The following is a 24,988-nucleotide window of genomic DNA, read 5'->3' as shown; positions in this document are numbered from 1 at the left end:
CTCCTTTTATTTCTACACTTTGAGAGTGCAAGGGAATTTAAAAATTGTCCTCTCTATTCTCATCTGAAGATGGTAAATGAGCCCAGAGCTACCAAGGAGCTTGCTTCTAACATATCTTACAGTCAAGGAATCCAAGTATCTTCTACTGTGTTTTTATTTACTCTTAATAGGCATTGAGTTGCTATCTACTGTGTAGAGTGGCAAATCCCTGCAGCTAATTGATTTATTGTGTTACTATGGACCTTTCCAAGTAAAAAAATGGATCTAATATTTTATGTCCCAAACAAAGAAATTGTTTAATATTACGAAGACTGCTGCTATTATTGTTATTCCTTGTTAGTGAAAAAGTGAGACTTTTTTTTACTACCGCTAAACTCCAAAGTAAAATAAATAATGAAAGTGCTTTCCCAGCTTTTTATTAATTCTGTTCTCTGTCGGAGATATTAGCCATGCCAATACACTTACACAGAAGATCGAGGGGCGTGATCGTTCTTCTCTATTCGACATTGGAGTACTCATCTGGAGTACTGTGTTCAGTTTTGGGCCCCACACTACAAGAAGGATATGGAAAAATTGGAAAGAGTCCAGCAGAGGGCAACAAAAATGATTAGGGGACTGGAACACATGACTTATGAGGAGAGGCTGAGGGAACTGGGATTGTTTAGTCTGCAGAAGTGAAGAATGAGGGGGGATTTGATAGCTGCTTTCAACTACCTCAAAGGGTGTTCCAAAGAGGATGGATCTAGACTGTTCTCAGTGGTAGCAGATGACAGAACAAGGAGTAATGGTCTCAAGCTGCAGTGGGGGAGGTTTAGGTTGGACATTAGGAAAACTTTTTCACTAGGAAGGTGGTGAAACACTGGAATGCATTACCTATGGAGGTGGTGGAATCTCCTTCTGTCATAAATATAAAGGGAAGGGTAAACCCCTTTAAAATCCCTCCTGGCCAGAGAAAAAAATCCTCTCACCTGTAAAGGGTTAAGAAGCTAAAGGTAGCCTCACTGGCACCTGACCAAAATGACCAATGAGGAGACAAGATGCTTTCAAAAGCTGGGAGGAGGGAGAGAAACAAAGGGTCTGTGTGTCCGTCTATATTCTGTCTTTGCCGGGGATAGACCAGGAATGGAGTCTTAGAACTTCTAGTAAGTAATCTAGCTAGGAACGTGTTAGATTATGATTTCTTTAAATGGCTGAGAAAAGAACTGTGCTGAATAGAATAACTATTCCTGTCTGTGTATCTTTTTTGTAACTTAAGGTTTTGCCTAGAGGGGTTCTCTATGTTTTTGAATCTAATTACCCTGTAAGGTATCTACCATCCTGATTTTACAGGGGGGATTTCTTTATTTCTATTTACTTCTATTTTTATTAAAAGTCTTCTTGTAAGAAAACTGAATGCTTTTTCATTGTTCTCAGATCCAAGGGTTTGGGTCTGTGGTCACCTATGCAAATTGGTGAGGCTTTTTATCCAACATTTCCCAGGAAAGGGGGGGTGCAGGTGTTGGGAGGATTGTTCATTGTTCTTAAGATCCAAGGGTCTGGGTCTGTAGTCACCTAGGCAAACTGGTGAGGCTTTTTACCAAACCTTGTCCAGGAAGCGGGGTGCAAGGTTTTGGGAAGTATTTTGGGGGGAAAGACGCGTCCAAACAGCTCTTCCCCAGTAACCAGTATTAGTTTGGTGGTGGTAGCGGCCAATCGAAGGACAAAGGGTGGAATATTTTGTACCTTGGGGAAGTTTTGACCTAAGCTGGTAAAGATAAGCTTAGGAGGTTTTTCATGCAGGTCCCCACATCTGTACCCTAGAGTTCAGAGTGGGGGAGGAACCTTGACAACTTCCTTAGAAGTTTCTAAGGTCAGGCTTGACAAAGCCCTGGCTGGGATGATTTAGTTGGGGATTGGTCCTGTTTTGAGCAGGGGGTTGGACTAGATGACCTCCTGAGGTCCCTTCCAACCCTGATATTCTATGATTTTATGATAAGCACAGAGCAAAACAGATAACAGTGATGACTATTATCTTCATTACTGAACCTTTATGTTCAATTAAACAAAAGATTTTTACCACATCATTAAAAGGATTCTTTGGATGTATTCAGTATTACTTTGAGCACCCAAATTCATAAGTACTGTTACATTGCTAATAAATCCCTCCTGGCTTTCAGAAAGCCACAATATTTTATTTCAAATTTCCCCTTTCAGACGATAAAAGGGAAACAAATTAAAGGATTTTTCTCCTTGTTTCAAATGTATAAAGGCTGTTTTTAAACCTCTAAACTGGAATCTGTTGTCTGTGTAATTTGCATCCCTTTTAATCTCACATTACATTTCAATGTTACAGGAATCATCTGATCAGTTAAGATGGCTAAAGTTTGCCTTCCTATGCAGCATGGGGCATGGATCACTTACAGGTTTAAACTAGTTCAAATGGTGGATTCTCTGTAATTTGGAGTCTTTCAATCATGGGTTTGAGAACTTCAGTAACTCAGTTTATGGGTCTATTACAGGAATGGGTGGATGAGGTTCTGTGGTCTGCAATGTGCAGGAGGGTAGATTAGATTATCATGATGGTCCCTTCTGGTCTTAAAATCTAAGTCTATATCTTATTAGAACCAAAAGACAATGAATTAATAATTCGTATTTAAAAGAAATCCACAATAAGGATCTTTGTCTTAATTTGTATGCTGTTCTGCCTATATTCACTATGGAGTCAATTATGCTAAGAGTGTTCAGTCCTGCAAAGCACAGAGCACTGTGGCTCCAGTCCAGAAAAGCACTTCAGCATATGCTTAACTTTAAGCATGAGTACTTCCACTGAACACAATTGCTGCCTCAGCCCATCTCAGAGTGACTGTTATAGGCATAGCAAAGAACTCACAGCTCAGTGGGACAGTGGCTAATGGGGCTTAAATTATTTTGTGCCATCCCAGTTCTGAGCTGCTCAAGGGGAAAAATGCTTATCAATATAATTTAGACTCCACAGAAGGCATCTGGCCGCTATCTTCCTCACTTCTTACACCAGGAGAATTCTCTCCTGGCTGGATCTGGCATTTTTAGAGCCCCTTTATGCTACTCTGGCTTCTTTATCTGGTGTACAGGGGACACAGGCATGAGAATTTCACACTCTGTCTCTATGGAGTCTTAGAGAAGTCACTTTTCAATGTTCTAGCTCCATTACAGATCTGCATAATGGACATAAGCCACTACCACTATCTCACAAGTTTGTAATGAGCTCTAAGTGCTTCAAAGTGCCACATAAATGCTAGGTACTATTACTTGGGTTGAAAAGTTTGCCGGGCCATCTTTTCTTACAAGATTTCCAATACTCTGTAGTTCCAATATGGAATGACAGTATAGCTTTTAATATGCAAGAAATTATTTAAAAAAAAAAATTTGTACATAAGGTTCAGTTTGGGCTTGGAATGGAGTTTTAAGTAAGAGGCCAAGTTGTATTTTTTTCCCAGTTATCCAGATTACTTTGTTCATTCCTAACTTATGTTACAGCATACAGAGGGAGTTTATTTTTTATTATGAAAACATATAATGCTGTATTCAGAAGAATTCGGTCATGTTTTAGGCCTCAATCATGAAATTAGGTATGTGTACATGCAGGAGTCTACCTGCACAGAGCTTATTGCAGAACCATCTGAGCCTTAGATCTAAAATTACCTAGCTTTGGAGCTAATGGGCCAAATGCAGCAAAGGCTTATGTAATCAGCTCCATTCCCTCACTTAAGGTAAGGACTACTGCCATCATTAAGGATTTTGGGGATCGAAGTCTGTAGTGAGAATCCTAATATTACCTTTACAAATACAAAAACCTCTAAACAAACAAAACCAGCACCAGGACTATATCAGAAATATACTTGATATAAAACAAGATACTACACATTTTTAGTCTGTGGGCCTGTAACTGGGCCCTGGGGAGCATGTGCACACCCGGTGTCTGTTATGACCTTCAGTCCTTTAGGACTAATGATTTTGTGGGGGGGTTGTAGTATCTAGATAGTCATCCCCCAACATGTGCACTAATTGTCATGTGATTGCCAACTGGAGACTTTATAAAGGAAATTTTCTCATTTAGTTTTTGGAAGACGATGGTAAAAGAAAGGTAGTGTGGGCTGTCCCTCCTTAGGGACCTACCAGAAGGCATAGAGGATAGCCAGGAAGGAATATCTACAGTGAAGGATGTCTCCTCTCCCTTTCCAATTTCCAGAAACTGGGACAGTCCTCTGTTAGCATTTTGTTGTTCTGAGACTTTTGCATGTTCTGTTAATAAAACTGGCCTGGAGGAAGTTGGAATTGAATGAGAGTTTATACTTTGTTTTGATTACCTTAGCAGGTAAATCTTTCTACCACTTTACATAAACATGACACATTTATAAGATTTCATCCGTATTTTGTTCAATGTAAAGAACATTTTTAAGTTACTGAGCTTTACATGGTACCTACAATCAAATCACTTCAAGGTCCAGTGCACAGGGCAGAGAGCTGTCACAAAGCCTGGGCATTATTTATACCCTCTGAACAGGAGTGCATTTCATTTGTTATAAATTTGGCATTTACCCCTGTAATCATTGCTCAGGCAAAAAACTTCCTCCTGGGGACAATATACTTTATGGGAGTAAAGGGAAAGTGTTTCTTGTATAGGTAGTTGTCGTCTGTAATTTGTTGTTTATGAAATTAATGTTTACTTTGCTTCTCTGTCAGCTTCACTGTAGCTTTGAAAAATATTATAAGGCACAATCAGTCATTCTGTTTATAGAATTTTATGTCTCGGACAAGAAATAAATGGTGTCAATAAAATTCACACTAACTTGCTGGTGAACATAAACTATGTAGTCAATTATAACAGATAAAACATTCTTCTGTACTAACAATGGAAGATGTTTGTCAACTGAGGATATTAAGAATAATTTCTGAGGGTGTAATATTAAAGTAATCTTGAAGATATGTGGGCAATGACATCACAAAGCCATAAATCTCCTGTGTTGGTTGGCGAGATTGTGTTTTGTGTGTGTGTGAGAGAGAGAGTGAGAGAGGGGTTGTGGTGGATTTATAGCTCCACATATTTTCACCTGAAACTCCTCCACCATTAGGAGAAAGCTATAGTATGAGAGAGGTGTAAACTTGTAAAATAAAGAGGGGTGGGATGGGGGTCGGAAATAACAATGGAGACAAATGGTCACGATTTATCAGCCTGGTATCTAAGACCAAAACAACAAATAAAGGTAGCATTGGACAGGCCCTATCCCAGATCTGAGGGCAGAGCAGCTCTGATAAAATAAGAATGGATGCAAATCTTTGCCTAAAATTTGAAATAAAAATTAATCTAACTTTTTTGTTTGGCTATTTACTGATTTATTTTTCTAAATTTCAGTGTACCTCTACTTTTACTGAGGAGTTGGTTATCTAAACTGCCTTTTCTATTGAACTGCCAAAGTGTCAACCTGTCTATTGATTACCAATTATCCAAACATTCAGTAGTGCCCAGAAAGTTTGGAATTCAGCAATTTATTTGTATAGAATTTCTAGCCCCATTGGGAATGGGAAATATTGGAATGCTCTAGAAAGACAGCCTGATCTCAAAAAAATTGTCACCCCACTTTTTAGACTATAGTTGGCTTGGACACACATCTGAACGAAACCAAACCTCAGAACATTCTGATGTTTAACCACCACTAAAACACAAACATGAAGATAAGATGGATTTAAAAAAAAAAAAACCAAGAGGAGCATATTCTGAGATAAGAGTGAAAAATAAGGGGCCAGATTCTCTTTCATGCTGCAGTTGGAAAGGCACAGGTTCTCCCCAGAATGCAGGAATCTACACCTGGAGTACAGATCATATAACTGCCTTCTATTCCACCCCTCTTTCACCTTTCGTAGAGGGCATGCAAGAGCTTGCTGCACTTCAGACACATCCCCGAGAGCTGGTTGCTGATTTTTGTTGCTGTGAAAACTTTTGCTGAAAATGAAAAATTTGTCAAACATCTTCATAGACTAAGGCTAGAAGCAATCATCCCTTCTGACCTGCACATTGCAGGCCACAGCACCTTACCCACCCACTCCTGTAATAGACACCTAAATTCTGGCTGAGTTACTAAAATCCTCAAATCATGGTTTAAAGACTTCAAGTTACAGAGAATTCACCATCTACACTAGCTTAAACCTGTAAGTGACCCAGGCCCCATGCTGCAGAAGAAGGCAAAAAAAAAAAAATCAATAAAAACAGGGTCTCTGCCAATCTGACCCGGGGAAAATTTATTCCCAACCCCAAATATGGCAATCAGTTAGACCCTGAACATGTGGGCAAGACCCACTTGGCAGATGCCATCAGGGATTTTTGACACTGGCAGTGGCCGATGGGCCACGTGCCACTGTAGGCAGTCCCATCATACCATCCCCTCCATAAATTTATCAAGCTGAGTTTTGAAGCCAGTTAGGTTTTTTTCCCCCACTGCTTCCTATAGCAGGCAATTCCGGAACTTCACTCTTCTTATGGTTAAAACTTTCACCTAATTTCAAGCCTAAGCATGTTCATGGCCAATTTATATCCATTTGTTCTTGTGTTCACATTGGCACTTAACTTAAATAACTGTTCTCTCTCCCTGGTATTTATCCCTCTGATGTATTTATGGAGAGAAATCCTATCTCCCCTCAGCCACCTTTGGATAATGCTAAACAAGCCAAGCTCCTTGAGTATCATCTCATAAGGTAGGTTTTCCATTCCTCGGATCACCCTAGTTGTCCTTTTCTGCATCTGTTCCAGTTTGAATTAATCTTTCTTAATCATGACATCAGAATTGCACATAGTATTCCAGATGAAGTCTCATCAGTGCCTGGTATAATGGTACTAACACTTCCCTGTCTCTACTGTAAATACCTTGTCTCATGCTAGGACTGCATTAGCCCTTTTCACAGCCACATCACATTGATGGCTCACAGCCATCCAGCAATCAAGCAATACACCCAGGTCTTTCTCCTCCTCCTGTTGCTTCCAACTGATAAGTCCTCAGCTTTTAGCAAAAATTCTTTTTGTTAGTCCCTAAATGCATGTCCTTGCACTTTGCACTTTCCCATTTCTATTACTCCCGGTTTCAAGCTCCTACATTTCTTCTTATATGAAATTCCAGTCCTCCTCCATATTGGCTATACATCAACATTGTGTCATCCACAAATTTTACTCAAACACACTTTTTGTGCCAAGATCAGTAATAAAAATTTTAAATAAGATTGGTCCCAAGACTGATCCCTGAGGAACTTCCCTAGTAACCTCCAGCCTGACAGTTCACCTTTCATTAGGACCCAGTGTAGTCTCCTCTTTAACCAGTTCTTTATCCACCTTTCAATTCTCATATTAATCCCTGTCTTGTCCAATTTAACTAATAATTTCCCATGTAGAACTGTATCAAATCCAGGAAGATTAGATCTACTGCATTTCCTTTGTCTTAAAAAAATCAGTTATCTTCTCAAAGAAGGAGGTCAGGTTGGTCTGGCACAATCTACCTTTTGTAAAACCATGTTATATTTTTATCCTGATTACTGTTCACCTCCATGTCTTTAGGCTACTTTCTCTTTCAACATTTGTTTTAAAACCTTCAATACAATTGAAGTCAAACTAATAGGCCTGTAGCTTCCTGGGTGGGTTTTTTTTTTCCATTTTCTTAAATATAGGAACTATATTAGCATTTCTCCAGTCATAGGGTATGACCCGAGTTTATAGATTGATTAAAAATCCTTGCTATTGGGCTTTCAATTGCGTAGGCCAATTCCTTTAGTATTCTTGGATGGAGATTATCTGGGCCCTCTGATTTAGTCCCATTAAGCTGTTTAAGTTTGACTTCCACCTCACATGTGGTAATTTCTACCTCCATATCCTCATTGCCATTAGCCACCCTGTCACTAACCCTAAGCTCTTCTATAGGTCCATTAAAAACTGAGGAAAAGTATCTGTTTAGGTGTTGGGCCATGCCTCGATAATCTTTAATCTCCACCCCATCCTCAATGCTTAGTGGTCCCACTTCTTCTTTCCTTGTTTTCTTATTTTTGTGGTTATAGAATCTTTTACTATTGGTTTTAATACCCTCTGCAAGGTCCAACTCTGCTTGGCTTTTTGAAGTTCTGACTTTATCCCTACACTTTCTGACCTTGAAGTAGCTTTTCTTGCTGATCCCTCCCATCTGCACTTCCTTGTAGGATCTCTGATTTCTCTTTATCACCTGTTTGATATGCTGGCTCATCCAGCTTGGTCTGCAACCCTTCCTTAGTAATTTTTTCCCCTTGCTTGGAATGCAGGCTTCAGCAAGCTTTTGCAACTTTGACTTAAAGTAATTCCAAGCCTCCTCCACTTTCAGATCCTTGAGTTCTTCAGTCTAGTCCATTTCCCTAATTCCCTTAAATTTTTAAAGTTAGCTCTTTTGAAATCAAGGACCCTTGTTTCAGATCTATTTTTGTTTATCCTTCAATTGAGTTTAAACTGAATTAACTCATAATCACTCAAACCAAGGTTGTCTTCTAAAACCAGTGCTTCTATGAGCTCCTCACTACTCACCAATACCAAATTCAAACGACAACACCTCTTGTTGGTTAAGCAACTATTTGGTGAAGAATTCTGTCAGCTATGACATCCAGGGAAATCTGGGCTCTACTACTTCGTTTCAGTCCATTTGGTATGATGTCCATCTGTTTTCACTTGGAGAAGAAGATGATGTCTGTATCTGTGCAAGTTTTTTGTTGAGGTTGATGGATTTCCAATTCACAAAAACAACGAGTCCGATGGCACCTTAAAGACTGGTTAGTCTGTATCCACAAAAACAACAAGGAGTCTGAATGCACCTTAAAGACTAACCAGTTGTTTTTGTTGATATAGACTAACATGGCTACCCCCTGATACTTGATACCATGCAAGGCACTAAATTTAGCCGTATAGAGTGGAAATCCATCAACCTCAACAAAAAACTCGCACAGATACAGGTTAATCTTTAGGGTGCCACCGGACTCCTTGTTGTTTTTGTGGATACAGACTAACACGGCTACCCCCTAATATTATTAGTAGTACCACTTGTCCTCCAATCTATATCTAGGAAGTTAGTCTCCCATAATCACACAATTCCCCATAGTATTTATTTCATTAAAAACAATCAAGAAGTCTCTATCCATATCCAGATTGGGTCCTGGTGATCTGTAGCATACCCCCAGCACTATATCAGGGGAACCTCTATTAGCTTTCTTCCCTAAATTGATTTTGGCCCAAACAGACTCTTATCCATTCGGTCACTTCCAATTGCTTTATAGTCTATTCATCATTAATATACAATGCTAATCCTCCACCTTTGCCTTTATTTCTGTCTTTCTGAACAGCACATACTCTTCAATACCTGTAGTCCAGTCATGACTACTATTCAACCATGTTTCTGTTATCCCTATAATATCTGGTTTCAGTTCATAGAATCATCATAGAATCATCAAATATCAGGGTTGGGGGGGACCTCAGGAGGTCATCTTGTCCAACCCCCTGCTCAAAGCAGGACCTAATCCCCAACTAAATCATCCCAGCCAGGGCTTTGTCAAGTCTGACCTTAAAAACCTCTAAGGAAGGAGATTCTACCACCTTCCTAGGTAACGCATTCCAGTGCTTCACCACCTTCCTAGTGAAATAGTGTTTCCTAATATCCAACCTGAACCTCCCCCACTGCAACTTGAGACCATTACTCCTTGTTTTGTCATCTGGTACCACTGAAAACAGTCTAGATCCATCCTCTTTGGAACCCCCTTTTAGGTAGTTGAAAACAGCTATCAAATCCCCCCCTCATTCTTTTCTTCTGCAGACTAAACAATCCCAGTTCCCTCAGCCTCTCCTCATAAGTCATGTGCTCCAGCCCCCTAATCTTTTTTTGCCCTCTGCAGGACTCTTTCCTATTTTTCCACATCCTTCTTGTAGTGTGGAGCCCAAAACTGGGCACAGTACTCCAGATGAGGCCGCACCAATGCTGAATAGAGGGGAACGATCACGTCCCTCGAACTGCTGGCAATGCCCCTACTTATACATCCCAAAATGCCATTTGCCTTCTTGGCAACAAGGGCACACTGTTGACTCATATCCAGCTTCTCGTCCACTGTAACACCTAGGTCCTTTTCTGCAGAACTGCTGCCTAGCCACTCGGTCCCTAGTCTGTAGCAATGCCTGGGATTCTTCCGTCCTAAGTGCAGGACTCTGCACTTGTCCTTGTTGAACCTCATCAGATTTCATTTGGCCCAATCCTCTAATTTGTGTAGGTCCCTCTGTATCCTATCTCTACCCTCCAGGGTATCTACCACTCCTCCAAGTTTAGTGTCATCTGCAAACTTGCTGAGAATGCAATCCACGCCATCCTCCAGATCATTAATGAAGATATTGAACAAAACTGGCCCGAAGACTGACCCTTGGGGCACTCCGCTTGATACTGGCTACCAACTAGATATGGAGCCATCGATCACTACCCATTGAGCACGACAATCTAGCCAACTTTCTATCCACCTTATAGTCCATTCATCCAGCCCATACTTCTTTAACTTGCTGGCAAGAATACTGTGGGAGACCAAATCAAAAGCTTTGCTAAAGTCAAGGAATAACACATCCACTGCTTTCCCCTCATCCACAGAGCCAGTTATTTCATCATAGAAGGCAGTTAGATTAGTCAGGCATGACTTGCCCTTGGTGAGTCCATGCTGACTGTTCCTGATCACTTTCCTCTCCTTAAAGTGCTTCGAAATTGATTCCTTGAGGACCTGCTACATAATTTTTCCAAGGACTGAGGAGAGGCTGACTTGCCTGTAGTTCCACAGACCCTCCTTCCTCCCTTTTTCAAAGATGGGCACTACGTTAGCCTTTTTCCAGTCATCCAGAACTCGTCCAATCGCTATGAGTTTTCAAAGATAACGACCAATGGCTTTGTAATCACATCCACCAACTCCTTTAGCACCTCATGGACTGTTGCGGTTCAAATACAAGACAGAACAAGGCTTTAAGCAAGCAAGCAGGCTGGCCTGCTGACGGGCTGCCCTCCTGTCAGCTTTCCACCCTCTCTTTTATTTCTCTCTCCCGCCGCGCATTACGTACTCCAACAGATAAAAGGAATACACTGGCTTTGTTTAATATTCTTGTGGCACCTTAGAGACTAACCAATTTATTTGAGCATAAGCTTTCGTGAGCTACAGCTCACTTCATCAGATGCATCGGATGTAGCTCACGAAAGCTTATGCTCAAATAAATTGGTTAGTCTCTAAGGTGCCACAAGTACTCCTTTTCTTTTTGCGAATACAGACTAACACGGCTGTTACTCTGAAATCTTTAATATTCTTATTTACCAATATCTATCTACCGCATTCCTTGCTCTCGGGCCTTGAGCCCTGTCATAAATATAAAGGGAAGGGTAAACCCCTTTGAAATCCCTCCTGGCCAGGGGAAAGCTCCTCTCACCTGTAAAGGGTTAAGAAGCTAAAGGTAACCTCGCTGGCACCTGACCAAAATGACCAATGAGGAGACAAGATACTTTCAAAAGCTGGGAGGAGGGAGAGAAACAAAGGGTCTGGGTCTGTCTGTAGTCGTCTTTGCCAGGGACAGAACAGGAATGGAGTCTTAGAACTTTTAGTAAGTAATCTAGCTAGGTATGTGTTAGATTATGATTTCTTTAAATGGCTGAGAAAAGAATTGTGCTGAATAGAATAACTATTTCTGTCTGTGTATCTTTTTTGTAACTTAAGGTTTTGCCTAGAGGGGTTCTCTATGTTTTTGAATCTAATTACCCTGTAAGATATCTACCATCCTGATTTTACAGGGGGGATTTCTTTATTTCTATTTACTTCTATTTTTTATTAAAAGTCTTCTTGTAAAAAACTGAATGCTTTTTCATTGTTCTTAAGATCCAAGGGTCTGGGTCTGTAGTCACCTAGGCAAATTGGTGAGGCTTTTTACCAAACCTTGTCCAGGAAGAGGGGTGCAAGGTTTTGGGAAGTATTTTGGGGGGAAGGACGCGTCCAAACAGCTCTTCCCCAGTAACCAGTATTAGTTTGGTGGTGGTAGCGGCCAGTCCAAGGACAACGGGGGGGGAATATTTTGTACCTTGGGGAAGTTTTGACCTAAGCTGGTAAAGATAAGCTTAGGAGGTTTTTCATGCAGGTCCCCACATCTGTACCCTAGAGTTCAGAGGGGGGAGGAACCTTGACATGGTGGCACAGTGGTGGGATTAACCTGAAATCATTTGAGATCCAGTTGAGATTTTTTGAACTAGAAATACAGATTTTAAAAAGGAATTTTTTTTTTCCTTTGGAAAGAAAGTCCAGAAAGCAGCTTTGAAACTGAAAGCAGCTTGGTTTCTCTCTGCTTTGTGGCCAAGCAGAGACAAAAGGGGATTATCTTGTGAATTGCAGGTTTTCTTGCCTGGAGGCAGGGTACTTAACTCCTGCAGGGAAATTCACAGTCTTCCAACCCAGAGGTTTTTTTTTTCTTTTCTTCCTAAAAGTAAATAGGGGGTGTGTGTTCTACCCATTTGCCTGGAGACAAAAGTGGCAGGGTTTTTTTTTAGGATTTTGATTTTTTTGTTTTACAAGGAGCACAGGTTTGAAAAGGAATTTTTTTTTTCTTTGGGCTGGGTAAGCAGGTTTTCAAGTAGTTGGAGGTTTTTTGCTTTAATTTGGGCCCAGAGCAGAGACAAGGGAATTGTCTTTTTCTGTAGGCTGACAATCACTATCAGAGAATAGGTATTCTATTCCAGCACAGCAAAATTTTACAGCCAAGTTTTGTTTGTTTATTTCTAAACCTCGGGTGTAAAGTTAGTTAAAAACAGAGAGGTTAGAATGGCCAAATCCTCAGCTCGACTACAGCTGGAATTAGCCAAATTTCAGGCTGAGGAAAAACAAAGGGAACATGAAAGACAGATAGAACTCATGCAGCTGAAGAAGGAACAAGAAAGGGAGGCAGAACAACACCAAGAGGCTGCCCACAAGAGGGAAATGGAGGCAAGGAAGCATGTGGGGGAGGAGAGGGAAAAAGAGAGGAAGCATGTGGAGGAGGAGAAGGAAAAAGAGAGGAAGCATGTGGAGGAGATGGCGAGGATAAAGGCCCAGCAGAATATACCAACAAACCCTAGCAATCCTTCTCCAGGTACCACTTCCCATCCCAGAAAGTTCCCCACCTACAAGGCAGGTGATGATACTGAGGCCTTCTTAGAAAACTTCGAAAGGGCCTGCCTTGGGTACAACATCTCTACTGACCAATACATGGTAGAGCTGAGGCCGCAGCTCAGTGGACCCTTAGCTGAGGTGGCAGCTGAAATGCCTAAAGAACACATGAACAAGTATGAACTGTTTAAATCCAAGGCGAGAGTCAGAATGGGGATAACACCCGAGCAGTCTCGTCGGAGGTTCAGAGCCCTAAGGTGGAAACCAGACATGTCATTTACCCGACATGCCTACCACATTGTGAAACATTGGGATGCCTGGATATCAGGAGCAAGTGTTGAATCTCCAGTAAATTTGCCCTTCCTAATGCAAATGGAACAATTCTTAGAGGGTGTTCCTGAGGAAATAGAAAGATACATCCTAGATGGGAAACCCAAAACTGTAATTGAGGCAGGAGAGATTGGAGCCAGATGGGTGGAGGTGGCAGAGAAGAAGAAAACTGGTCGCAGTTGGAGCGGAGACCAGAAGGAACCACCCCAGACCACACCCTATTACCGGGGGCCGCCCAAAGCCCCACCTACCTCCCAAAGAACCCTCCAGACCCCTTATCGTCCCACCACCCCGTTCTCCAGCAACCCTCCTCGCCCCAGTGACCCGTCAGCTGGACGATGTTTTAAGTGTAACGAGCTGGGGCATGTAAAGGCCAACTGCCCCAAGAACCCCAACAGATTACAGTTCATTGCACCGGAATCACACCAGAGGTCCACAGGCCCAGATACCTCCCAGATACCCTTGGAGCGGAGGGAAACTGTGAGTGTGGGCGGGAAGAAGGTCACCGCGTGGAGGGACACTGGAGCACAAGTGTCAGCTATCCATGCTTCCTTAGTGGACCCCAATTTAATCAACCCAGAGATCCAAGTGACGATTCAACCCTTCAAGTCCAACTCTTTCAATTTGCCTACAGCCAAGTTGCCTGTCCAGTACAAGGGCTGGTCAGGAATGTGGACTTTTGCAGTCTATGATGATTATCCCATCCCCATGCTGTTGGGGGAAGACTTGGCCAATCATGTGAAGCAGGCCAAGAGGGTGGGAATGGTCACCCGCAGCCAGGCTAAACAAGCCGTGAGGCCTAGCTCTGTTCCGGAAACTTCTATCAGGACCCAGTCAGAGGTGATGGACCCGGACCCCAGGCCAATGTCTACAACAGCAGTAGTGGATCCAGTCCCAGAGACCCAGACGGAACCAGTCCCAGAACCGGAACCAGCCAACCAACCAACACCAGACCCCGTGCCAGCACTGAATCCAGGACTTGCAACCTCAACACCAGAGGGCCCCACTGAACCTGAACTGGCAGCAGCCGATAACCCTACACAAGAGGCTCAGCCGGAGCCTGAATCCCAACATAGTGCACCAGCGGAGAGCGGTTCACAGTCAACAGAAACAGCTCCATCCCCTATATCGCTTCCAGAGGGACCAAGCCTAGGTCCACAATCCCATGAGGAACTGATGTCTCCAGCATCAAGGGAACAGTTCCAGACCGAACAGGAAGCAGATGAAAGCCTCCAGAGAGCTTGGACGGCGGCACGGAGCAACCCACCGCCTCTCAGCTGTTCTAATCGATCCAGGTTTGTTGTAGAAAGAGGACTTCTATACAAGGAAACTCTTTCTGGTGGACACCAGGAAGACTGGCATCCTCAGAGACAGTTGGTAGTTCCAACTAAATACCGGGCCAAGCTCTTGAGCTTAGCCCACGATCACCCTAGTGGCCATGCTGGGGTGAACGGGACCAAAGACCGTTTGGGGGGGTCATTCCACTGGGAGGGAATGGGCAAGGATGTTTCTACCTATGTCCAGTCTTGTGAGGTGTGCCAAAGAGTGGGAAAACCCCAAGATCAGGTCAAAGCCCCTCTCCAGCCACTCCCCATCATTGAAGTTCCATTTCAGCGAGTAGCTGTGGATATTCTGGGTCCTTTTCCGAAAAAGACACCCAGAGGAAAGCAGTACATACTGACTTTCATGGATTTTGCCACCCGATGGCCGGAAGCAGTAGCTCTAAGCAACACCAGGGCTAAAAGTGTGTGCCAGGCACTAGCAGACATTTTTGCCAGGGTAGGTTGGCCCTCCGACATCCTCACAGATGCAGGGACTAATTTCCTGGCAGGAACTATGAAAAACCTTTGGGAAGCTCATGGGGTAAATCACTTGGTTGCCACTCCTTACCATCATCAAACAAATGGCATGGTGGAGAAGTTTAATGGAACTTTGGGGGCCATGATACGTAAATTCTTAAATGAGCACTCCAATGATTGGGACCTAGTATTGCAGCAGTTGCTCTTTGCCTACAGAGCTGTACCACATCCCAGTTTAGGGTTTTCCCCATTTGAACTTGTATATGGCCGTGAGGTTAAGGGGCCATTGCAGTTGGTGAAGCAGCAATGGGAGGGATTTACACCTTCTCCAGGAACTAACATTCTGGACTTTGTAACCAACCTACAAAACACCCTCCGAACCTCTTTAGCTCTTGCTAGAGAAAACTTACAGGATGCTCAAAAAGAGCAAAAAGCCTGGTATGATAAACATGCCAGAGAGCGTTCCTTCAAAGTAGGAGACCAGGTCATGGTCTTAAAGGCGTTCCAGGCCCATAAAATGGAAGCATCGTGGGAAGGGCCATTCATTGTCCAGGAGCGCCTGGGAGCTGTTAATTATCTCATAGCATTCCCCACCTCCAACCGAAAGCCTAAGGTGTACCATATTAATTCTCTAAAGCCCTTTTATTCCAGAGAATTAAAGGTTTGTCAGTTTACAGCCCAGGGAGGAGACGACGCTGAGTGGCCTGAAGGTGTCTACTACGAAGGGAAATGTGCTGGTGGTGTGGAAGAGGTGAACCTCTCCATGACCCTTGGGCGTATGCAGCGACAGCAGATCCAGGAGCTGTGCACTAGCTACGCGCCAACGTTCTCAGCCACCCCAGGACTGACTGAACGGGCATACCACTCCATTGACACAGGTAATGCTCACCCAATTAGGGTCCACCCTTACCGGGTGTCTCCGCAAGCTAAAACTGCTATAGAACGGGAGATCCAGGATATGTTACAGATGGGTGTAATCCGCCCCTCTGAAAGTGCATGGGCATCTCCAGTGGTTCTAGTTCCCAAACCAGATGGGGAAATACGTTTTTGCATGGACTACCGTAAGCTAAATGCTGTAACTCGCCCAGACAACTATCCCATGCCACGCACAGATGAACTATTAGAGAAACTGGGACGGGCCCAGTTCATCTCTACCTTGGACTTAACCAAGGGGTACTGGCAGGTACCGCTAGATGAATCTGCCAAGGAAAGGTCAGCCTTCATCACACATCTCGGGCTGTATGAATTTAATGTACTCCCTTTCGGGCTGCGAAATGCACCCGCCACTTTCCAAAGACTTGTAGATGGTCTCCTAGCGGGATTAGGAGAATATGCAGTCGCCTACCTTGACGATGTGGCCATATTTTCGGATTCCTGGGCAGACCACCTGGAACATCTACAAAAAGTCCTTGAGCGCATAAGGGAGGCAGGACTAACTGTTAAGGCTAAGAAGTGTCAAATAGGCCTAAACAGAGTGACTTACCTTGGACACCAGGTGGGTCAAGGAACTATCAGCCCCCTACAGGCCAAAGTGGATGCTATCCAAAAGTGGCCTGTCCCAAAGTCAAAGAAACAGGTTCAATCCTTCTTAGGCTTGGCCGGTTATTACAGACGATTTGTACCGCACTACAGCCAAATCGCTGCCCCACTGACAGACCTAACCAAAAAGAAACAGCCAAATGCTGTTCAGTGGACCGGAAAGTGTCAGAAGGCCTTTAACAAGCTTAAAGCGACACTCATGTCTGACCCTGTACTAAGGGCCCCAGACTTTGACAAACCGTTCCTAGTAACCACAGATGCATCCGAGCGTGGTGTGGGAGCAGTTTTAATGCAGAAAGGACCTGATCAAGAATTCCACCCTGTAGTGTTTCTCAGCAAAAAACTGTCTGAGAGGGAAAGCAACTGGTCAGTCACTGAAAAAGAATATTATGCCATTGTCTACGCTCTGGAAAAGCTACGCCCATATGTTTGGGGACGGCGTTTCCACCTGCAAACCGACCATGCTGCACTAAAGTGGCTTCACACCGTCAAAGAAACTAACAAAAAACTTCTTCGGTGGAGTTTAGCTCTCCAAGATTTTGATTTCGACATCCAACACATCTCAGGAGCTTCTAACAAAGTGGCTGATGCACTCTCCCGTGAAAGTTTCCCAGAATCAACTGGTTAAAATCGTCCTTGAGATGTGGAAAATATTGTTAGTCTTTATGTACTTGGTAGTATATTTAGAGATGCATGTGTCTTATTAACTCTGTTTTCCTAGAGCTCCAGGAAGAAATCCCAGCCAGTGTTTCACCCTAGCTGAGATTTGGGGGGCGTGTCATAAATATAAAGGGAAGGGTAAACCCCTTTGAAATCCCTCCTGGCCAGGGGAAAGCTCCTCTCACCTGTAAAGGGTTAAGAAGCTAAAGGTAACCTCGCTGGCACCTGACCAAAATGACCAATGAGGAGACAAGATACTTTCAAAAGCTGGGAGGAGGGAGAGAAACAAAGGGTCTGGGTCTGTCTGTAGTCGTCTTTGCCAGGGACAGAACAGGAATGGAGTCTTAGAACTTTTAGTAAGTAATCTAGCTAGGTATGTGTTAGATTATGATTTCTTTAAATGGCTGAGAAAAGAATTGTGCTGAATAGAATAACTATTTCTGTCTGTGTATCTTTTTTGTAACTTAAGGTTTTGCCTAGAGGGGTTCTCTATGTTTTTGAATCTAATTACCCTGTAAGATATCTACCATCCTGATTTTACAGGGGGGATTTCTTTATTTCTATTTACTTCTATTTTTTATTAAAAGCCTTCTTGTAAAAAACTGAATGCTTTTTCATTGTTCTTAAGATCCAAGGGTCTGGGTCTGTAGTCACCTAGGCAAATTGGTGAGGCTTTTTACCAAACCTTGTCCAGGAAGTGGGGTGCAAGGTTTTGGGAAGTATTTTGGGGGGAAGGACGCGTCCAAACAGCTCTTCCCCAGTAACCAGTATTAGTTTGGTGGTGGTAGCGGCCAGTCCAAGGACAACGGGGGGGAATATTTTGTACCTTGGGGAAGTTTTGACCTAAGCTGGTAAAGATAAGCTTAGGAGGTTTTTCATGCAGGTCCCCACATCTGTACCCTAGAGTTCAGAGTGGGGGAGGAACCTTGACAAGCCCAGTCCTGGGAGGCTTCCCATGGTTCATGTCATCTGGGAGAGATTCCAAGGTTCATGCCCTTGAGAGGAGCCGTGTGTGCACGGCTCCTACACAACATTCCGGGTGTGCCCTGAATGTTGCCAAGTGCATGAACCCTGCATGAATGCTACAATGGACTTGTGCTCATCCAGCTTTTCTAAATAGTCCAGAACCACTTCTTTCTCCACAAAGGGCTGGTCACCTCCTCCCCATGCTGTGCTGCCAGTGCAGTAGTCTGGGAGCTGACCTTGTTCGTGAAGACAGAGGCAAAAAAAGCATTGAGTACATTAGCCTTTTCCACATCTTCTGCCACTAGGTTGCCTCCCCCACTCAGTAAGGGACCCACACTTTCCCTTACCTGGGTCAAGACGCTTCCTGCACCAGTAGTTCTAGTTCCTCCATTTTGTTACCCAGACTCTTTGCATTGCTGTATAAACATCTTAATCTTTGCTGATTAGCTTCACCCACATTCCTTGCCCGATTTGGTACAGTCATTCTACTGCTAGCATCGCCTATCTGACTGGTATCGGCACTATCCTTCCTCTTACTGTCCATTCTGCTACCCACTGGTGTTTCTTTCTTTTTTGCTGTATTCTTTCTGACTTGATTTTCCTCCCTCAGTGTTAAAATCAGGCATGGAGATTACATGAGCTTCTCCCAAAGGTCTCCTACAAGATCCTAGTTTAAAATTCTTGTAATGAGTTGTGCCAACTTCCATCCCAGAAGTCTATTTCCCTCCCTTCTCAGGTGAAATCCATCCCATCAAAACTGTCCTTTATCCATGAATGCCTCCCAGTGGTTAAACATCCCAAAGCCCTCTTTATAGCACCACTGTCTGAGCCATCTGTTGATTATAATCTTGTCTTGCCTTCATTCTCCTCTAGGTAGGGGCAGAATCTGACTGACGATCACCTGAACCTCCATTTCCTTTAAGAGACTTCCCCAGCCTTGCAGAGTCTCCTTTGGTATATTTCAAAATGATTAAGATTTGTCTAACTAATTTAAGATCTTTCACGATTCTTTGGGATTATTTTCTAATTTTTTTCATAAATTTGATTTTTATTGGCCCCCCAAATTAAATTGTGAGACTTGAATCTCTATTCTCCTGCTTGAGATAATGAAGAATGATGACCAAGGCTGAGGTTGTATTGTGTGTTCTGAGTGGTTTCTGGGTCAAGACACGGGAAGTACTCAGTATTTCATTATCAATCATTCATTTGGCAGGCAAGAAGAGTTGCAGAGAACAGACGTTTATTAAGTATGATGAGTGGCCAACTTTCATTCTTGTGCTCCTGGTGCCACATGGACCTAAGTCCTCCTGACACTTTCTTTCTCCAGTTCTGCTCATACTATACTGAGCGGCATGTTGACAAATGTCAAAGGCTGACTCATTCAGACAGGTCTAAAATAGCGGAGCTATGCTGGCAGAAGAACAATATAGAGCAGTTGTTGACCTCTGAGTTATTCTTGATAAACAAGAATTAGTTAAAACCTAAAACCGTCAAGCTAGGAAGCAATCTATATAGATTCGGTGGCATTGCAATGTTAGGTGGACACTGTATTGAGGGTCTAACACACAAGAGTGCTCTCAAGAAACTTGGTGCCTGGTTTTTTCCATTGCCTGCACATTGTGTAGTTATAGCAATTTAAAGTTATTTATTATTGGTATAGGAGTGGTGCTTAGGAGGCCTAGTAGTGGACTAGAATCCCATTGTGCTAAACGTTGTATCAAGCATTCTTACAACTACAATACCCACCTGCGGAAGTGAAGAAACAGATTGACAGAGCCAGAACAGTACCCAGAAGTCACCTACTACAGGACAGGCCCAACAAAGAAAATAACAGAACGCCACTAGCCGTCATCTTCAGCCCCCAACTAAAACCTCTCCAACGCATTATCAAGGATCTACAACCTATACTGAAGGACGACCCATCACTCTCACAAATCTTGGGAGACAGGCCAGTCCTTGCCTACAGACAGCCCCCCAACCTGAAGCAAATACTCACCAGCAACCACACAACAGAACCACTAACCCAGGAACCTATCCTTGCAACAAAGCCCGTTGCCATCTGTGCTCACATATCTGTTTAGGGGACACCATCATAGGGCCTAATCACATCAGCCACACTATCAGAGGCTCGTTCACCTGCACATCTACAGGTGATATATGCCATCATGTGCCAGCAATCCCCCTCTACCATGTACATTGGTCAAACTGGACAGTCTCTACGTAAAAGAATAAATGGACACAAATCAGATGTCAAGAATTATAACATTCATAAACCAGTCAGAGAACATTTCAATCTCTCTGGACACTCAATTTCTGATCTCAAAGTGACTATCCTTCACCAAAAAGCTTTGAAAACAGACTCCAACGAGAGACTGCTGAATTGGAATTAATTTACAAACTGGATACAATTAACTTAGGCTTGAATAGAGATTGGGAGTGGTTGAGTCATTATACTAAGTGAAACTATTTCCCCTTGTTTATTCCTCCCCCCCACTCTTCCTCAGACGTTCTTGTTAACTCCTGGAAATGTGCTGGAAATGGCCCACCTTGATTATCACTTCAAAAGGTTTTCTCTCCCCCCACCCCACTCTCCTGCTGGTAATAGCTCATCTTAAGTGATCACTCTCCTTACAATGTATATTTTTTCATGGTCTGTGTGTATGTATAAAATCGCCTCACTGTACTTTCCACTTTATGCATCCGATGAAGTGAGCTGTAGCTCACGAAAGCTTATGCTCAAATAAATTGGTTAGTCTCTAAGGTGCTACAAGTACTCCTTTTCTTTTTGCGAATACAGACTAAAACAGCTGCTAGTCTGAAACCAGAACAAAAAGATGGTCTCTGACCCAAGAGCTTACACAAGTGATAACAGATGGATACAGGAAAACAGGGATACTCAACGAGACAATATTGGTCAGCATGATAGGCAGTGATCTCAGCAAACCAGCTGCTTCTCACGTTTTTAAAAGCATCACGGCAGGGAGAGTTTTAAGGAGAAACCATTCCAATTTGGTAGAATTTTAAATACATTTTTGTGCTCCTTGTCTCTGGTGTAAATGACTATGCACAGTGCAAGAAAATCAGTCATGTATCCTTGGTCAGGGTTACAACAGCTGGTACTACAGTTGATTGATAGCTTTCCTCCTCCCTCAAAATTTTAAAAATACCACCTGCCTCTATGGATAACTGAAAGGGGTGTGGGATCATATAAATTTCTTTGACACTGTTTTTGGTTCAATCTCAAAATTTTGACACACACTTTCAATATTTCAAAGGCTGAAAAATTGCAACCAGGTCTAATTAATACTCCACTTATATGACGAGTCAAGTCCGTATCCATTATCCCCATTGGTTACTATTAGCAGCGGGACCTACAGCCTGTTCTGTGCAACAGAAACCCCTGCACATGCCTCCAACCCAACCAAAACTTACAAAAATTCTTTTCAAATGAGAACATCAGTCTGGTGAAAGCAAGGGAGATGAGGAAGAGAAAATAATGATAAAAACGGGAAAGCATCATATTCCAGAAAAGAAAAAAAGACTGTGGAGACAGGAACGGACAAAGATGGAGAAAATTAGAAGGCATGGGATAAAGACTAGGAAACCAAAGACAAAAGGGGGAGTTCTCAATTAAACATTACATGATGATATACAGATTAATGTTATCAGTTGGCCCCATTCATGATTATTAAATTCTGCACCATGCAGGGACAGCAGGGGATGAGCTAATGCCTGCTGTCCGCACACTGCTAGCAGTTGGATTAAGCAGCACTATTGTATGATTTACTGTGTCATATTTTATGTAAATAGCATTTAAAAACCTTTATTGCAATTTAAGCTCTACTCCCCAGACAGTACATCTCTGGGTGATTCCAGTTCACCTCTGCTAGGCATAGTTAGTGAAAGGAGAATCTCAAATATTTGACAGTGATTTGGAAAAGCTTCTGAACATTTGGATGTGCATTTGAACCTCTGAGGTTCCCCATGACAAATAATTCTCTGAACAAATCCTCCTCTCACAAGGCCCTGATTTCCTTTCCTGTTCTGTCCCCTGATTAGTAAAGCAGGCAGTATGTCTTCCTTACTCCTTAGTATGGAGTCTAAGCACTGGATTATCTGGCAGGCCTACTGCCCACAATTCAATCAGGTGCATGATTCTACAAACCTCTCAATGCCAACTGGCAAAGGGTTCACTGGTCTGTAACAGCAACTCCTAATGGGTCTGACAAACTCATTATACCCAGCACACTGCTTTCATAGTATTTATCTATAAAGAATGTCATGTGAGATCTTCAATAAAAGCTGGGGTATAATGCTGTGAAACGTAAGTACAAATGCCATATAAAAATGTGTGTGTGCCCGTGCTTGCCTGCCTGTGTGTGTCTTATACGTGTATTCATATATTTCTTTTTCTAAAAGTCTGAATCAAGACAGCATTGACAAACAGGTACCTGCCAGACAAAGGATGTATATATTCACCTGTCTGTCTCAATTGACATGTAAATTAAGCATTGTAAGCCAACACAATGGTAGCCCCACTTACATACAAACTCAACATGGTCGGTACGCCAAAAAATAAACCATGGGGGGCCATCCTGACTCTGGGGATAGACAATTAACTTGGGGAGCATAAGGGGAAGGAAAAAGGCCACCCCTTTATCCTGCACCTGAGGAAGTAAATGGACAGCATGTCTGCATTCATCAAAATGGGATCTCAACCAGCTTTGGTTGGGAATGGTACCAAGGACATTTGGGTGAGATAAGAATGTTTTAGACAGATTGATAGTTAAACTTAAACTCCAGAATGAACGTTTGGATTTTGTTTTATATGTAACCCTTCTGTTTCCTTTATCCTAACTCACCATTTCTTAAAATTTTGATCTTTGTTAGTACATTCATGATTTTCATTACAAATGTAACTTAGTGCTTTAACATTATACAAGGGGCTGATCCTGAGATGTCTCATTCAAGCTGATGTATGTACTATTCCTTTGGGGAGAAAAAACCTAGTATTTCTCTGAGTAGCCAGTGACAGGGGATGGCTATCGCAAGGAGAATGCTTCAAAGGGGCTTGAGGACTGGGGTGCACTATTGTTAATCTGCAAAGCAAAAGTAAGGGATAGCACAGCTCAGAGGAGAATAGTGGGTGGCTAACAGGCTGGTGGAGTCAAGGAGCTGACACCCAGATAAACATAAGCAAGTCTTCCACACAGGGTAATCAATGCAAGGAAAACATCATCAAGACTTCAGCATGTATGGGTAAGAGGAAGTTAAGTAAGACACTGCCAAGTGATTAGATTTTAATATAATGAAATCATCTGGTGGTGGTAATGAATAGCTTGGCATGTAGGCTGTCTGTTGAATGCCTCCATTATTTTGTCCTGCCAGATTCTGGACAAATCAATATAAGATATCATAGAACAGAATTACTGTCTGTGCAGATGAATTACAATAATCTCGCTGCTGTTTTGCTGTGTCATAAGGAATAAGGAAGAAATGTGCTATCAAGACAACCTCCCATTTTCTTTTGGAGAGAATGTTGTATGGGTTTTGTTTTTGAATTCTGCATTTTTAGGATCACATTTTAATCTCAGGCTTCACTAATACAATGACTAAAGGGCTCAAAATACTTAAAGTAATGTATAATAGTTATAACCCACTGTGTATTTTTGAGAACATATTTGAGTGTAAGTGCCCAATTGTGTTTTCCCCCCAATAAACAATATAGAAAGGCAATGGTGATAGATTTGAGAGGTGTGACCTCAATATAACCTAGCAGACTACCAGCAAAAATAAGTATATAATAGAATAAGGCTTCCCCAGTTTAGGCTGATGTCTGCTAAAACAAGTGCTGAAAGTCTTTTAACCCACTTGTCAGCTGCCATAACCCTGGATCACTATCTCAAATTGTCTTTAAAGGAGGGAGGAGTATAGATCTTTCTTCTAGAGATACTGGATGTAAGTAGTTACAATTTGTACTACAGCACTGCCCTGTGCTCCCAATCAGGATGTGTAACATATAATAGAAAACAGTGCCTGCCTTAAGGAGTTTACAATCTATTTGAAGACAAGACACAACAACTAATTGTGACAAACAGAGAACTGTGGAGAGAGGACAAGAGTCATAGTGATAAGAAACATGGATACATTGACTATCTATACACACAACTAAATGAAGTCAAATAACTTTTAAGTAGAAATATAAGATATTAATGAAATAAATATTGGAAATACTTACTGGCCACCTACCTGGACTGTCAGTTGGCATTTTCTGATAGGTAGCATGATGGAAGTTAATCTTAAGGAGAAACTGAAGAACAGGTTTACTACTTTCAGATCAGTTTGGGGAGGGTGTTCTCTGCATACAAAACAGCAAGCAAGGTGTGTGATAAATGAAGGGGAGGGGTAGCTCCCAGCCAGCCAGCTAGCTACAAAATCGCTGTTAGTAGCTATTCTCTTCTTGCTTTACCAGTAAAGGGTTAAAAAAGCCCATAGGCAAAAGAAAGGGAGTGGGCAGCTGACCAAAAGAGCCAATGAGAGGG

The sequence above is a fragment of the Lepidochelys olivacea genome (genome assembly GCF_965140295.1).
Source record: "Lepidochelys olivacea isolate rLepOli2 genome assembly, chromosome: 3".
Classification (NCBI taxonomy): Eukaryota; Metazoa; Chordata; order Testudines; family Cheloniidae; genus Lepidochelys; species Lepidochelys olivacea.
The sequence above is the reverse complement of the archived record's forward strand: the minus strand, read 5'-3'. Positions refer to the sequence as shown.